Consider the following 16,120-nt stretch of genomic DNA (forward strand, 5'->3'; position numbering starts at 1 on the left):
GCATATTAAAACGACATGTATTTCTTTCCTGTCACGCTCGTTCTCTCCCCGACCCTCGGTGTGGGAAGAGGGAGTAATCATACCCTAGTGAGATGGGCACCGTGAGAATGTTTGCCCCAAGAGGTAAACTCGAAAACCCCCCACTCACAAATTACCGAATCAGAGAGTTGTCGTTAGGGAAGCGGGTGGGAGAGGTTGAATTTGTGTGCATATCTATTTATAAGTCAGTTTTGACGGCTCAGGAACATTAGTTATACAACACTTACTATATTATACAATGGGATATTAGTTAAAGTAACCCCCCAACAGACAAGTAGTTAGATATCGAGTCATAAGGTTGAAACAAATGTATCTTTAGAGGGTTGTGGTGACCTATATGGCAATGTCCCTAGCTGGTGATCGATGGACTGGGTTTCGAGTCCCACTCAAAATTGCTAGTTCCTTTGGTCGCTGCAACCTAAGCACCCTTGTGAGCTAAGGATGGGGGTTTGTGGGAGCCTCTAAGTATCTGCTGAGTCATCAGCAGCCTTTGCCTGCCCCTCATTATTCCTCGCTTTGGTGGAGAGGAGGTTTGAGCGTTGATTATATGTATTTACGGTCAATCTCTAGGGCACTGTCCTCCTTTATATGGCTAAGTCACTGACCCCTGCTTCTGCCATTCATGAGCAGTCTTTAAACTAAGACAATTTGCGAAACCATGGTTACCGACATACAGATCGATCAATCCATTTTATCTCCTTGATATACAAGACTGCTTTATTGACCTCCGTTGTTCCTAGAAAGACCAGGCAATCCTTTACCTTTCCTCGTCTGCTTGGCGATGACCTCGTTCGATGTTTGGAGATTCTTGAAATATAATTGAGGTCCAAGGCAAACGTCTTACCAAACCAGCAATCTTTTTTTTCAAAATAGAGCCGTCATAATCTCTTTGCGATAGGTTGTTTGATCCTTATTGCCTTTGGACAGTTAGACACTTGAACTAGTTCTAGTTGACATTTATTTTCATAATATAATCAGATCAAAACTGACATACAACCCATTACTTCACCCTTGGAATAAAATGAGTCTGTCTATAGTTTGATGGAAGTCAGCGTTTAACTAGTAACTATTAGTTAGCATAAGTTGTAGAATGTCAAAATAATTTTTATCAGGCAACTTTTTAATCACGTGACCGAGTATTAATGGTCTAAACTATACCGTTATCAAGAGCTTTCAAACATACAGCCCCAAAACTACTTGAAACTCCCATAAGACACCAAAAGGACGAAGATATTATGGCTTTCGAGAAGTTGAAGACGACATTGTTTTCGAAGTGCCTCGATAATGAGGATTTGACAATTGATGCAGAATACGTTGAGTGGAACTCAGAAATACTTAAGAATGTATACACAAACAATTCCTGAACGCCTTGTGAGCACAAGGGGTTTCAGCGCGTGACAGGACCAAGAAAAAAAAGGCCGTTAAAGTAAATTCTCTCTCTCTCTCTCTCTCTCTCTCTCTCTCTCTCTCTCTCTCTCGAACAATTTCATAGAAATTACGACGGCGTTAATGGTCTTAGATATCAGGGTGACAGAAAACTCTCTATTTATCAATCAAATCATAAGTGCAATCTGGACGAACAAACGTTCTCTGAAATTGTTAAAAAGAGAGAGAGAGAGAGAGAGAGAGAGAGAGAGAGAGAGAGAGAGAGAGAGAGTTATTAGTGAGGTTTTGGCTATTACCGTATACAGTACTGTATACGAAATGCTCCTAAAGTAAAACAATTTCTATCAAGTATAATCAGTTTTATAAACACTTGTGTATACAAAACTCTGACAGATTTTCCTGGGTAACTATAGGAATATAAACAACCAAACCTCCGTTCTAGATATCCATAGTCAAGCATTAGGCCTAAGAGAGAGAGAGAGAGAGAGAGAGAGAGAGAGAGAGAGAGAATCTGAACTTTTTATTAAAAGTTGACGAGATGTTTCAGATAAAGTCTTATCTTTCAAAAACTTTTCAACATAAGTACGCATCTGTTTCTGTCGGCAAACGACTAAACAGCTTTAAATAATTTTCCCAGAAAATTCAATATCCGCTCAGCTTCAGCTATGACCATGCGCTCTCACATCAACATAAACTGCCAGGAATTCAAATAAGGTAAAGGCATGGTCTTGTTCATCATATATGAACAACGAAAACTCATATTGCATTGGTGTCCAACTTAGCTCATTTTGAATTTAAAACGAACTTGAAAACATTTTACCAAAGGATATAACAACAGTTTTTATGATACACACCAGAACAAAAGTGTGTATCCAGAGTTCGAGAGTTGCATTATCATTTAAGATATGCCTATCAACATAAGGCGGACAGGAGCAGTCTTGGCCAGGAGTATGCTACGAACACAGTGTGAAACCACAAAGTTATATATTGGAAACATTACGTAAAATAACGAATGCAATGAAAGATATTTAAGTATATGGAAGCAGAGTAAAACGCAAATAAAACTACTGAAATATCTTTACGGGTAAAACATGACACATTCTATGTTCATTTTTAGGAGAGATGCGTTAAGTATATGGGAAAGTAGTCAAAAAAATTATAGATTGATATATTTAAATTACAGAGGAAGAAATATCCATCTTGCTAAATTATCATGTACGCAAATAAATGAACTAAAAGTGTTCAGGAGACTACAAATGTGGAATTATTTGAATATCTGAATTTAGGTCAGAATAGCTGGAACAGAGGGGCCATTCAGCACCCACGTTTAACTGGGAGGAAAACCCTCGTGACTACAGTAGAAATTATAATATATGGCTAAAAAGAATAAAAAAAAATAAATAAATAAAACAAAAAAGTGTAACCAGGGGCCAAGATCTTCAAGTAATTAATATTAAGCAACAACCCTAGTTGGAACAGCAAGATGCTATAAGCCCGGGGGTCCAACAGGTAAAATAGCTCAGTGAGAAAAGGAAATAAGGAAACTACAAAAGTAGTAATTAACAATTAAAACAGAATATTTCAAGAAAAGTAACATTAAATTAATCTTTCATATATAAACTATAAAAACTTTGAAAAATAAGAGGAAGAGAAATAAGATAGAATAGTGTGCCCGAGTGTACCCTCAAGCAAGAGAACTCTACCCCAAGACAGTGAAAGTCTGTATAGCATAGCTCGAGATGCACTGATGCCCTAACTATGATGTCAATGCGGCCCCAAGACTATTCTATACAATAAGCTCCCACTAGACATCCGAAAGACTGAAAATATTAAGACTTTCAAAAGGAAACTGTAGGCTTTCTTGTTTTCCGAGTGCTTCGATAATGTGGATTTGACAATAAACGAGCAAAGTGGGGTGAAATGTTGAATGCCTTGGAAATTAATGCATACGATAAAATTACTGTGAAGGTCCTGTAGAGAGTAAGATTCTCCAGCTGTATAGGACCAGAACAGCAGCCCTTAAAGTAAAGTAAGTAATCCAGTTTTAGATCGGGATGAATAAGAACAAAATTTATGAATAAATTGTTCCCTTAGAAGTATATTGGGAGTTAAATGGCAGGACCGGATTAGAAATGAAACTATAAGAGAGAGTACTCGAATGCCATATATGGATGAGATCGTGATGAAGGATAGATCGAGATGGTTTGGGCATGCTCTTCGCACTCCCCGAGATTAATTCACCAAACATTCAGATGGGCTCCACGAGGCACTCGAAGAGTTGGAATACCCAGGCCTACATGGCTGAGAACTATGAAGCGCGAAGTAGATGATGAATGGAGAAGTATTGAATTAAAATTTCAAGATAGAGACGACAGGCGAAATCTAACCGAGGTCCTTTGCGTCGATAAGCGTAGGAGGAGATGATGATGATGAAAATGTGACAAATCACGCATTCAAGCGCATGCTGTTGTTTGCCTTCCCTCTTGCGAATGCAAAAGGCTGGTTTAGACTTAAACTTAGAAATCTTAAAGAACACGTGCTATTGAAAAATCAATGTCGGGCTCAAATTGGAATGGAAGAAACGAAGGAATGCTTCATCGAGGACAGTTGACTGTAACAGCAATGTCATTTGTTCATCTTGTTCAACGAAACAAAATCCCAGCTATTCCAGATGCTGAAGATTTAACAAATCATTTATAATCGTTTTGAACACTTCCAAGGAGGCAGCGTCTTTCGTAAAGCTAAATACCAACTTTATAATAACGATATAATAGACAGCAAACACAACAATGTTCAAATGAGGTTTCAGAATTATTGAACTTAAATCACTACTGAAACTTGGAGCTAAAATAATGCTATTACTGATTTGGCATAAAGCGCGAACACTCTAAAATACTAAAGAGTGTCAACAGAGAACAAAACCGCAGATTACTTTATAAAATCTACAATTACCAGTTTGCACTAAGAAGTTGGGAGGAGAATTTCAAGTGCAATATACTGTGCGTTTATAAAACAAAGAGGTTGGCAACTCAAGATTAAACCTAGAAATAAATGGTAAACCTAAACCCTTACTGAACATGGGGTAAAATCCAAGATCAATTCCACAATTCTATTAGGTGTTCAAGTGTTAGTATGAGACTGGCTTGCTTGCTTGCTGTAATGACCAAGCAAGACAAAAATTGCGGTTTTCGACAATAGGAAAGTTCCTCCTCTAAATCTATTCAAGATATAGGATATGATAAGACTCCTGCGATGTTTGGCATCACAAAATGACAAAGTTATGTCCTGAATAATCAATGAAGAGCAAAAGAGAAATATGAAAATATACAGATGATAACACTGATATAAAGACAATTTCGACAGAGCCATTGCTGAACGCGAAGCCACAATTGCTGAACGAGATAATAGAATTGTTGGTCGTAAACATTTTAATTAATACACGTGGAAATGACTGGTTGACTTGGAAAATATGACAGAGGTCGTTAACCTAAAATTAGATAATTCTAACCAAGCCATTTAACCATTTGATCCATTAGAAATCTAATATAAAATTCAAAATATCACGAAAAAATTATTCAATGATAAAGATCTCATAAATGCAGAGGGAAACTTATTCTGATAAAGTTAAGGCGAATAACCTATAGTTAATAGTCTTCACTAACGTCAGGTAAAATCAATTAAAAAATACTGTGAACAATGCACCCAGAAACATTGCAATTTATAAGATTGCAAATTTTACTGATGGAACCAGTAGAGGAGATGCAGCGATTAAAATGCATAACATGGTTGACAGTGTAGTTATATTGATGATTGTTTTTCAAACCAAAAATTATGATATCCAATGTTTATAGTTAAGAGAACGATATGGGGAATAAGTTAGTCAACAAAAATATTTACTTACAGTTAATTTCTAAAGGAAAGGAGAAGTACCATGTCGGAAACCTGTCTTAAATAGGAATGTTCACATAAAAAAAAGCCAAAATGCCATGGGTTATGTTCACATACCATGCGTGACTGCACATACCTTATGCTAACTTTCTTCTACTGTAGGTGACATGCCCACATTAAGAAAAAATCCAAGTTGAATATGGTAAATTCTCAGGGAACTGTTCTGGTGATATTGAAACAAACCTATGTACACAGGATTACTGAAACGAACCTATGTACACAGGATTATTGAAACGAACCAATGTACACAGGATTTTGCCAAGTGCATTAACGGTTAAGCACAGAAAAAACAAGATGTTGATCTGAAGGTGAATTCGATAAGCTCCAAAATTTTGTATATGGAAATAAATAACAGCAAATAATTTGAAAAGATACAATAGTTAAAAGTTTAAATTATTCATACACATAAACCACGAATTAAGAGTTTGCTAAAATTATTGCCTCTTAACTTCATGATTGTTAAAAAGTTTTAATTGCCGATGGTTTTTTGGTTAACAAATGACTGGGAGTTTTAACAGTCTTCTAAATTATGGAGAGACCTTTGGACAACTTGAAATGAATATTATTACACAAAATTTGTACTTGGTGGGCGTTTTCTATAAAGGTTCTGTATATATATATATATATATATATATATATAAAGAGGTTTTATTGTGCGACAGAGCTTTTCGTGCGGAATGGGACAACTTATTATTATTCCTACTATTTAAGCTACAACAGTAGTTGTAAAACCAGAATGCCATAGGCCCAAGGGCTCCAACAGGGAAAAACAACCATATTTTACTGTGCGACTTGATTTGACTACAGCACTAAAGCAATTGGTGTTTCCATGCTACCACAACGGAGAGAAAATAGGCGGTGCGTGGAAGACACAATTATGAAATAAATAGAATATTTCGAAATCATGCCTCTAATTCAAGAAACTTTCCTGTATATTTACTCTTTATCAAATCAACAATACAAGTTTGCTAGAAGGTATTAGTCTTGGCTGTTAATTAATAGATGTAAACAACACACTTGTGCAAAAAAAAAAAAAAAAAAAAAAAAAAAAAAAAAAAAAAAAAAAAAAAAAAATCCAATTCTAACTATGTAGGAGGGCTGCTTTTCTGAACACTAGAGAACGCAGTAATACTCCTTCCCTGCTCGTAAAAATGAAAAGATCAAATGAAACTTGGAAACTGATGAAAGTGCACCGTCGTGTTTTAAAATCTGTTTCCATAAAACTCCAGCGTGACATTTAACAAAATATTAAAAGAGTAAAACTTTGGAGTCATAAAATAATGTAACTCTTGCTAACGATCTTAATTTCTGAAGAAAACCCAAATGAACGTTGGGGGGAGGGGGGAACTCTCGCCATTACCATCGGTCAAAAAAGTGGGGGGGGGGGAGAGTAAAAAGAAGCCTTTGTCTGGCGTAACAAAGAATAATTGTTATGGTTACTCCGTTGAATGGAGTAATGGGGGAAAGCTTAACATAATAGAACACAGTAAATCCTAACCTATACTAAATGCAAGTACATAAACTGCTACAATTAAAATAAAAAAAGCAGCAAAATGCTGACTAATGAAAACATGAGTAAAACCAACGTGTATTATAAATAGTTCATTGAACCCGATCACAATCAGTCTATTAGAAATAAGCGTTATATAGACCCTCATTAACAGTTCCTTTGTCACACGAGGTTACCAATTAACGTAACACTTATTAAAGCTGCAGTTTCTAAACACAAAATATGGCGAGAGTCAAGAGTCAAATCTCTCATGATTTCTTAGTGTAGTTTAGCAATGGTTACAATTAAAAGTCGGGAGTAATTTTAGTTTCACTCCATTGCAAAATATAATTAGTTGGAGAGAGAGAGAGAGAGAGAGAGAGAGAGAGAGAGAGAGAGAGAGAGAGAGAGATTAACGATTTTATAAGCCTCCAAACCATATTTTCTTAATTAAAGTCATTACAAACAACTATCAAAACAAATATCAAAACTTAAGTTAAAAGTGAATATATTCAATAAATGAGCTAGTTTGACTTGCACATTTGTCAAATGAAACTCAATAACCTCATAATTTGGTTTAAAATAAAAAAAATGTACAATAAACCTTGCTTTAAAGAAGTATCATGAAGCGTCTATGACACGAAGAATTCATCTGCTTTTACGAAACTTTACATACGAAGGTTTATAAACCTTGGTACTTACAATATTCATCCCCTTGGTCCTAGCTTTGGTGGAGAGGAGGCTAGGGCGCTTATCATATGTACTGTATATATGGCCAGTGTCAGGGCAATGTCACTGACCCTTGCCTCTGCCATTCATGAGCGGACTTTAAACTAGACAATTTGCGAAACCATGGTTACCGACATACAGATCGATCAATCCATTTTATCTCCTTGATAGACAGACGGCTTTATCGACCTCCGTTCTTCCTAGAAAGACCAGACAATCCTTTACCTTTCCTCGTCAGCTTGGCGATGACCTCGTTCGATGTTTGGAGATTCTTGAAATAGAAATGCAGTCCAAGGAAAGTGTCTTAGCAAACCAACAATCTTTTTTCAAAGTTAAGCCGTCACAATCTCTTTACGATAGGTTGTGCGATCATTATTGCTCTTGGAGAGTTAGAAACTCAAGTCAAAATTTACATATAAGGGTGCTTGTACAGGACGTTTATGGCATGTTTTCCTTTAATATAAAATCCAAGGCAAAGCACAATTTCTGAATTTTTCAAAGTTGCATCGCTTACCGTTTATTAATTTTCCTTTTACATTTAGCCTATTGTAATTGGCTTTCTTCTTTGTTTCCTTGTAAAGTTTAGTCTTTACTAAACGATTTTCTTGCCGCATTGGAGCCCTTAACTATTTGGTCCCTACGGCTTGTAACATCCGGCTTTTCTGACTATTTGTAGCTTACATAGTATTGACACTATCAAAACAGTGACACCAATAATAGAACACTAAAGAACTTATATCATTCATAACACCTACGTATTCAAGAGTGCTGTATTAATGACAGGGTCCTAAGACTAAGAGCTTCTTTGAGATCCGAGACATGACACAACAGGACCACCGCCACATTCCACGCATTCATTTCGTACAATTTATTACAATATTATTACAACTGATGTAAACAATTCATAGTTTCCACATTCAACATCAAAAGAAATATATATGCATTGGCACCTGCTCTTGGTGGGACCCTAGCCTTCAGCATAGTCATTTTTGGATAACGTGGCCCTGGCTGTAAAGGATAATGAGTGATGGACCTGTCTTCTCGTATTCTAATACTTTTTAAATCAAGACCTACATTTTTATGCACGCACACTACTGTCCGAGATTTATCATAAATCTTCAGATATGAAATCTTTAAATTCTAACTATCCTTCAACCACCAGCAATTTTTCTTGGTATAAGAGTTAGACATGCTGATGACCCATATAGACAATTCGAAATTAGTGTGAATCATGCAGTAGGAGGAAGAACGTTTAGTTATGCTGCACCGAGACTCTTCAACGACCTTCCACTTGATGTCAAGAATAGCACAAATGTGGCAGCTTTCAAGAAAAACCTGAAGACTTATCTTTTTAGAAAGTGTTATAATAGTGACCTGAAAAGACCTGAAAACTATTAAGCCTGAATACAAACGCTAGCGAAATAACTGATAAGATAGAGAAAAATATTAACTGGAAAGAAATTATTTTCACACACCAAGACCCGCCTGAACAGACTTGTAGTGTCTGATGGAGGGCGAGAAATAAACCCGTAAAAGAAAGTAGAATCGGTGGAAAAGGCCATTATAACTATTTCTGTTGATCGCCATCTTCAACCTATTCTTTGAGTAAATAACGGCAGTATTATTAGTAGGTTCGAACGCTTTTCATAAACAATTAAAATCTCAAAGAATTTAACTTTTTAATCAACGATTGATGTGACAACCAAAACACACACGTTTTGTAAACTAGATAGTTTATTATCGTATATATTACATATATCCATAATAATAAAAAAAAACGTGGCTTCTATACACAATTTCTTATGAGCCCCATATAGAAATGTCCTTAATTAGTAATCAAATACTAGAAAAATATAAGCTAATGCTGCGTGGTCAAGTTTTTTTAGAGGAGGAGGACAGACCTTGGCTACACCTGGTGTCAAATATTACAAGAATCTGCATTATCGCCTAGATTGCAAAAGCATAAACTGTAACATGCTTCCAGAGGTTAAGAGCATTCTTTAACTCTTGGGTTATAAACGATAATATTAATACATCAAGTTAAACCCTATAAAAACGTCTAGTATAACGACAATTTTTCAAATTCAACTAAGAAACTAAGTCTTTATCTTTTCACTCATACCTGAATGGGGTCGTCTTTGTGTCGAAAAAAATATCTGAAATGAGGCAGATTCCATTGAAACTTTATCCGGAAATATATAGATTTGAACTCATCCCTTGAAAACTAGAAATGCTGTGAAACCTTCCCTGAGAGAAGGGGGGGGGGTTGAAAACATACCTTGAAAATTGGTCGGGTTGAAACCTTCACTAACAAAGTATTGCGTTGAAACTTTTGACCAAAAGTGTTGCCAGACAAAGGTGTCTATGCTCAATGATTTGAAGATTAGTGTTCTTCATCAGTAAATCTAGGATGGCGGTTATCAAGGTTTGGAGTATAAAATGGCAATTGCACATCTGAATCACAAATTTCCTGAAGGCAACGTGAACCTGACCTAGGATGGCGTAACAACCCATTGTTTTAAGTTCCAATAAAAGAGAGAGAGAGAGAGAGAGAGAGAGAGAGAGAGAGAGAGAGAGAGAGAGAGAGAGAGAGAGAGAGAGAGAGAGAGTTAACTCGTTAACAAGTGGACAGAAACATATATCACTTGTTGATAAGACGTCACCATACTACTTGTTATCCATTTCAAGCGCGTTGTCGCATAGATTTTCTTTGCTATCTTTCTAGTTGTCTACTGTATCTTTTGGTATTTTAGCGCAGCCTGCTTTAACTCCTAAGATAATTTAGGATAATAAAATGAAGTACCAGAAGTTAATTAGGCAATTTCTTTTTAACATATATACTATCGAGCTATCACACATCTTGAAAAAACAAAAAGTGGGTTTTAAACTATATGCAGATGATACTCATCAGTTTTACCTTTCAATTTCAACAACACAAGATACAGGGAAGAAAATTGATGAGATAATGACTGAAATAAAAACATGGATGCAGAGGAAAAAGCTCAAATTAAATGATGATAAAACAGAATGTATGTTCTTTGGCACAAGGGTGGCTTTGAAGAATTACCAGTTAATTCAAAGTATAAAAATTGGTGATGCTGATGTTGGGATTGTGCCAGTTGTGAAAAATTTGGGTGTACTGATAGACTGTAATTTGTCAATGAAGGACCAAATTGTGAACACAGTGAAAGTGTGTAACTATCACCTGAGAAACATAGCATTTATTAGAAAATATTTAACAGAGGGCAGTACAAAAATTTTAGTGATGAGTCATGTAATATCAAGGCTTGATTATTGCAATTCTCTGTACTAGAAATTGCCCAATACACTACTAAGGAAGCTTCAAAATGTGCAAAACCGGGCGGCTAGACTGATAAAAAGGCATTAAATTTCGGGAGAGAATAACTCCTGCACTGATCGATCTACATTGGTTACCTGTTAAGGCTGGGATTGAATTTAAAATTTGCTTGTTGACTCACAAAGCACTTACAGGTGATAAGCCTAAATATCTTCGTGATTGCTTGGTCCCCTACCCCGAAGCTACCAGCGCCACTGTAAGAGTTAGACATGCAGATGACCCACATAGACTATTCGAAATTAGTGTGAATCATGCAATAGGAGGAAGAACGTTCAGTTATGCTGCACCGAGACTCTTTAACGACCTTCCACTCGATGTCAAGAATAGCACAAATGTGGCTGCCTTCAAGAAAAACCTGAAGACTTATCTTTTTAGAAAGTGTTATAATAGTGACCTGAAAACTATTAAGCCTGAATACAAATGCTAGCGAAATAACTGATAACGATTCAGAGCAAAATGGAAAGGAATTAACTGGAAAGGAATTATTTTTTCATACACCAAGGCCCGCCTGAACAGACCTTTAGTGTTTGATGGAGGGCGAGAAATAAACCTCTAAAAGTAAAAGTAAGTAAACAATATTTACTCTCAGCTATGGCAAAAATTTTGCGTATCGTCATTGTGTATGTCCTAGTACATTTGCAATACTTCTGTTTGATACATATTTATGTAGAAAGGATTCCTGATGGGTTAAGTATTTATATGAAAAATTAAGTTATAATCTCTTTCAAGGTTCCTTTTAACATAAAAGAACCGGGCACCATAGATTTTTAAATTATTTAATCAAATTAACAATTATTGTATTCTGTAAAATAATTCTAATTGTAGAAACCGGGAGATGTATTTCGAAGTTTTGCAGCTTGTTGCTCAAGTTTACATTTTAGAGATAAGGAAAAACAGACATTTTACATTAAAAGAAGAAACTGGGACATTCTTTTTGAATAAGGGCAAATGCCAATGCTGGAGCTTAGATCACTCCACTTCAGAAGACCTTTTACATGAAAAACAAAAATAAACCTGAATAGGTTGAAGTGGAGCGTAATCAGTAGTTTGATTCCCCTTCAGAGACAGAACTACCTTTGGCTTTCACACCAAAACACAATTAGAACAACCAAATTCCTTACTCGCACCATTCATACCAAATTCTTGCCGACCCCCACTTAACGTCTGGAATCTATACTGGCCTTCATGGACATGCATCATCAACACTCGTGATTTTAATTAATGTAAATATCAACCAAAATGGCATTTGAAACCGAATTCTACTTTTGGGAATGTATATACACTTTGTTCGTTTCAGATAGCTTGACTCGAGGAGCAAGGCCCGGGCTCTTGCGTTGGCAGCCAGCAATGTATATATCCACTGGAGATTCATTCATGATAAACAATTCTACCTGGGCAAGGATTCGAACCTATGCCTTGAGCAGAAACAATACCTGCAAGGACGACTTTACCAATCGAGCTATCAAGAGTCTATTTAAAGTTCACTGTACATATTCCTGTCGAATTCTGGTATCTGGTTTTAGACTTGAAATCAACCCACCTCCATGATAGCCGATTAGTGAGTTTTACATACATGGTTATTTATGATGAATATGTATCACTAACACTCGTTATTTTTAGCTGTACTGCATAATATTACTATAAGCTTGTTGACAGGTATTTTCCTAATAAAAACGAATTATATGTTACATGTTTTGATGGCATTTTAAGTTACGTTAACTTCGACGTTTACCATCTTGCAGGAACATTGCAGTGTTTTAATGTTCATATTCAATGTATACCGAAATATTAAAAAAAAAAAACAGGTAATCTATAGTCATTCTGGCATCATAACAGTAAAGAGCTAAAATAAAAATTTGCAGTTTTCCATTTAAAGTTTCACGATCCACCTACAGATGTCATGGGCATGACGGTTCAATCTTAGCCTAAGGTCTCCACCAGACACACCAACAATTCCCTCATCGCCTTCATCAACCCATGACCTTGATATGTTTACATTCTGTGAATTCGTCGCAAGATCAAAGACAAATTTGATAGTTAAAAGATCTTCACATTCGTCACCTTAATTACGAAGGCATTGGGGATGGCGAACCGCATCCGGATTTCCCCTGCTGTATAAGACCGGAAAAGCAGCCATCAAAGTCAAAAGACGTCGGTGTGGTGACATGCGATTCCGATACAAGACCTCACAGAGGAAGATTTATGCTAAAATCCCTGGGCATTTGTGCCACTTGATCATCGCTCTCCGTGAGCTCAAATGAACGACTTCCCTCAATGACACGTGGTCTTTCACAATGAATCACTGCTATGAGTAGAGTAACTGTAAGACGGGTCCTGAGACAACCTAGACAGTAACCTACTAAGTCAACCACCATCGACGCATACAGCAGTAAAGTGCTTCTCAGAGAAGGGGAATGCTTCTTAGAGGTTGTGACGCTAGTTAAAAGGAAAGGATTTGTTGGAAATTATGTTCTTGCATCGCCTCAATTATATATATATATAAAAAAAAAAAAAAACACCGGTGGCAACTACAAATAGTTGAATGTCCAATAATCCTCAGTTGGCTATTATAACCAATACTTTTTCCATCGCTTTTTGGGACATAAGACACATGATTGCAGCTATGGGCGGCATCATACATTTGCGCATATCGGACAAGATCAAACTTTTTATATCCGATATGCCTATAATCACCAGTGACAAAATAGTTGAAGATGCAGCTGATAAAAAGATATTCAAAAGAACCTATGCGATAACGGATTTCAAATGGATAACCGGACCCGACGTTGTAACAAAAGTAGCTGTGAAACAAACACCGAAAATATTGATCTATAATGTTCATAGTGTAGAGAAGGATGCGAATAATGTAGTAATTAATAGACGTTGGTATCTACTGTCTGTTAGTCATGGAAGGAAGTATTTTATCTTTAGAAAAAAAAAAAAAAAACTGCTGCTGGTGGGAATATGCCCACTTTACTCTAAAATTCGATGCTGAAATTGCTAGGGCAGAGAGGGCGCGGGCAAAAGGGGGGAGGGAGGGAGCACGCAAATAGGGGGTTTGATTTGAGGTTTTCCGGAGTCCTGACATCTAGTCATTGATGCCCACAAAGAGGGGTAGGGAGGGAGCAAGATTAGAAAAGGAAGGAGAAGGTAGGGGAGGGGAGTGAGAGAGCAGGAAGAGGGGGAGGGAGGGAGCATGAGGAGAAAGGGGGAGAAACGGAGTGAGGGAGAAGGCGGAGGGAGAGGGAGAAGAGAGAGGGGAGGGAGGGAGAAAGTGGAGAAAGGGAAGGAGCAAGCAGGCTGAGGGGGAGGGAGCAAGTGGAGAAAGGGAGGAGCATGCACAGAAAGGGAGGGAGCAAGCCATCAGAGGGAGAAAGAGGGGAGAGAGGGACCACGCCGGCAGAGGGGGAGGGAGCAAGTGGAGACAGGGAGGAGCATGCACAGAAAGGGAGGGAGCAAGCAAGCAGAGGGAGAAAGAGGGGAGGGAGGGAGCACGCAGGAAGAGGGGGAGGGAGCAAGAGAAGAGAGGGGGAGCACGCAGGCAGAGTGGGAGCCGGCAAAGAGGGAGAGGGAGGGGGCATGCTACGAAAGGGAGCCAGCAAGCAGAAAACAGGGGGAGAAAGAGAGGGAGCAGATGAAGAGTGGAGGGAGTAATCGGAGAAAGAAGAAAGGGAGGAAACAGGTAAAGAGGGGGCGGGAGGAGCAAGCAGAGAAAGGGAGGGAGCATGTAGAGGGGGAGGGACGGAGCGAGCTGAGATAGGGAGAGGGAGGAAGCAAGCAGAGATAGGGGGAGAAAGGGAGGGAGCAGGTACAAATGATAAGGGGAGGGAGCAGACAAAGAGGGGGAAGGAAGCAGAGAAAGGGACGGAGAAACCGAGGGGGAGTAAGAAAGCATGCAAAGATGGGGGGGGGGAGTGAAGGAGCAAGCGGAGAAAGGGAGGGAGAAAACGAACAGTAGGAGGATAGGAGCAAGAGGACAGAGGGAAGGAGGGATCAGGAGGAATGAAGGAGCAGGGGGAGCAGAAGAGAGGGGATGGTAAGAGTGAGAAGGAAAAAGAGGAGAGAGGGGATTGGGAAGAGTGAGAGGGGGCGAGAGAAGGGATGTAACACAGTGAGACGAAGGGGGTAGAGTGATGAGAGCGGCACACCAGAGGGAGAAGAGAGGGGGGGGGGGGTTATGAGGAGAGATGTGGGGAGGAAAGAGAAAAAAAAAGCGAAATGGGAAGGGAGGAGGAGGAGGAGAGAGAAAGGTAGGGGGAGGGAGGAGAGAAAGAGGTAAGGGGAGGGAGGAGAGAAAGAGTTAGGGGAAGGGAGGGGGAGGAGGAGGAGGAAATAGAAAAGGAGGGGAGGAGATAAGGAAGGGGGAGGGACGAAGAGGACTACCTAACTACCGAACCTCACATTTAACACTGCTAATGCACAAACTATAATAAACGCTTTTACCGGCCATTTCCAAATAAATTCAAATCACTATAGACTATAATTTTATCACTAGTATCCAGTCGGGTCTTGAACGTTGTCGTGTGTGTGTGTGTGTGTGTGTGTGTGTGTGTGTGTTTGTTTTATCACAACTGTTTCTCGGGACGTCTGTATCTTCTAATATATAACAAATTGAGCTTTCTTAAGTCTGAAAATCATATTGTGATTATCCCATGGTTATCAATTGTTTTAAATAATAATTTTAACTTTTTCCGAGGAGCCCGGAATGAATTTCCGACGTATACCACAGCGGGAAGAATTGAGCCTGGCTTTAATAAAATCTGGCGAATGAATTATGATATATAATTCTTATTTCTAAGTTGAAACCAAGAACAAAAAATAACCGAGGGAAACTGTCAAATACACATACACGACTCAATTTTGGAGCGAAGATGAATTCAAATTACCAGGAAATGCGTTTGATTACATTGGGTATACCCGGTCTAGTGTAGCAAGAATATTTTCCCACATGACAAATTCCCCCAGGGTTAATAAAATAACCTAGGATCGATTTCCCCAAAGAAAATAAATAGCCAAGGATCGATTTACCCAGGGGAAAAACAGCCTAGGGTCTATTTCCCCCAGGGAGGAAAACAGCCTAGGGTCGATTTCCCAGGGGAAAAATAGCCTAGGATCGATTTCCCCCAGGAGAAAAAATAGCCTAGGATCGATTTCCCCCAGGAGAAAAAATA

This window comes from Palaemon carinicauda, chromosome 30, assembly GCF_036898095.1.
Source record: "Palaemon carinicauda isolate YSFRI2023 chromosome 30, ASM3689809v2, whole genome shotgun sequence".
Lineage (NCBI taxonomy): Eukaryota > Metazoa > Arthropoda > Malacostraca > Decapoda > Palaemonidae > Palaemon > Palaemon carinicauda.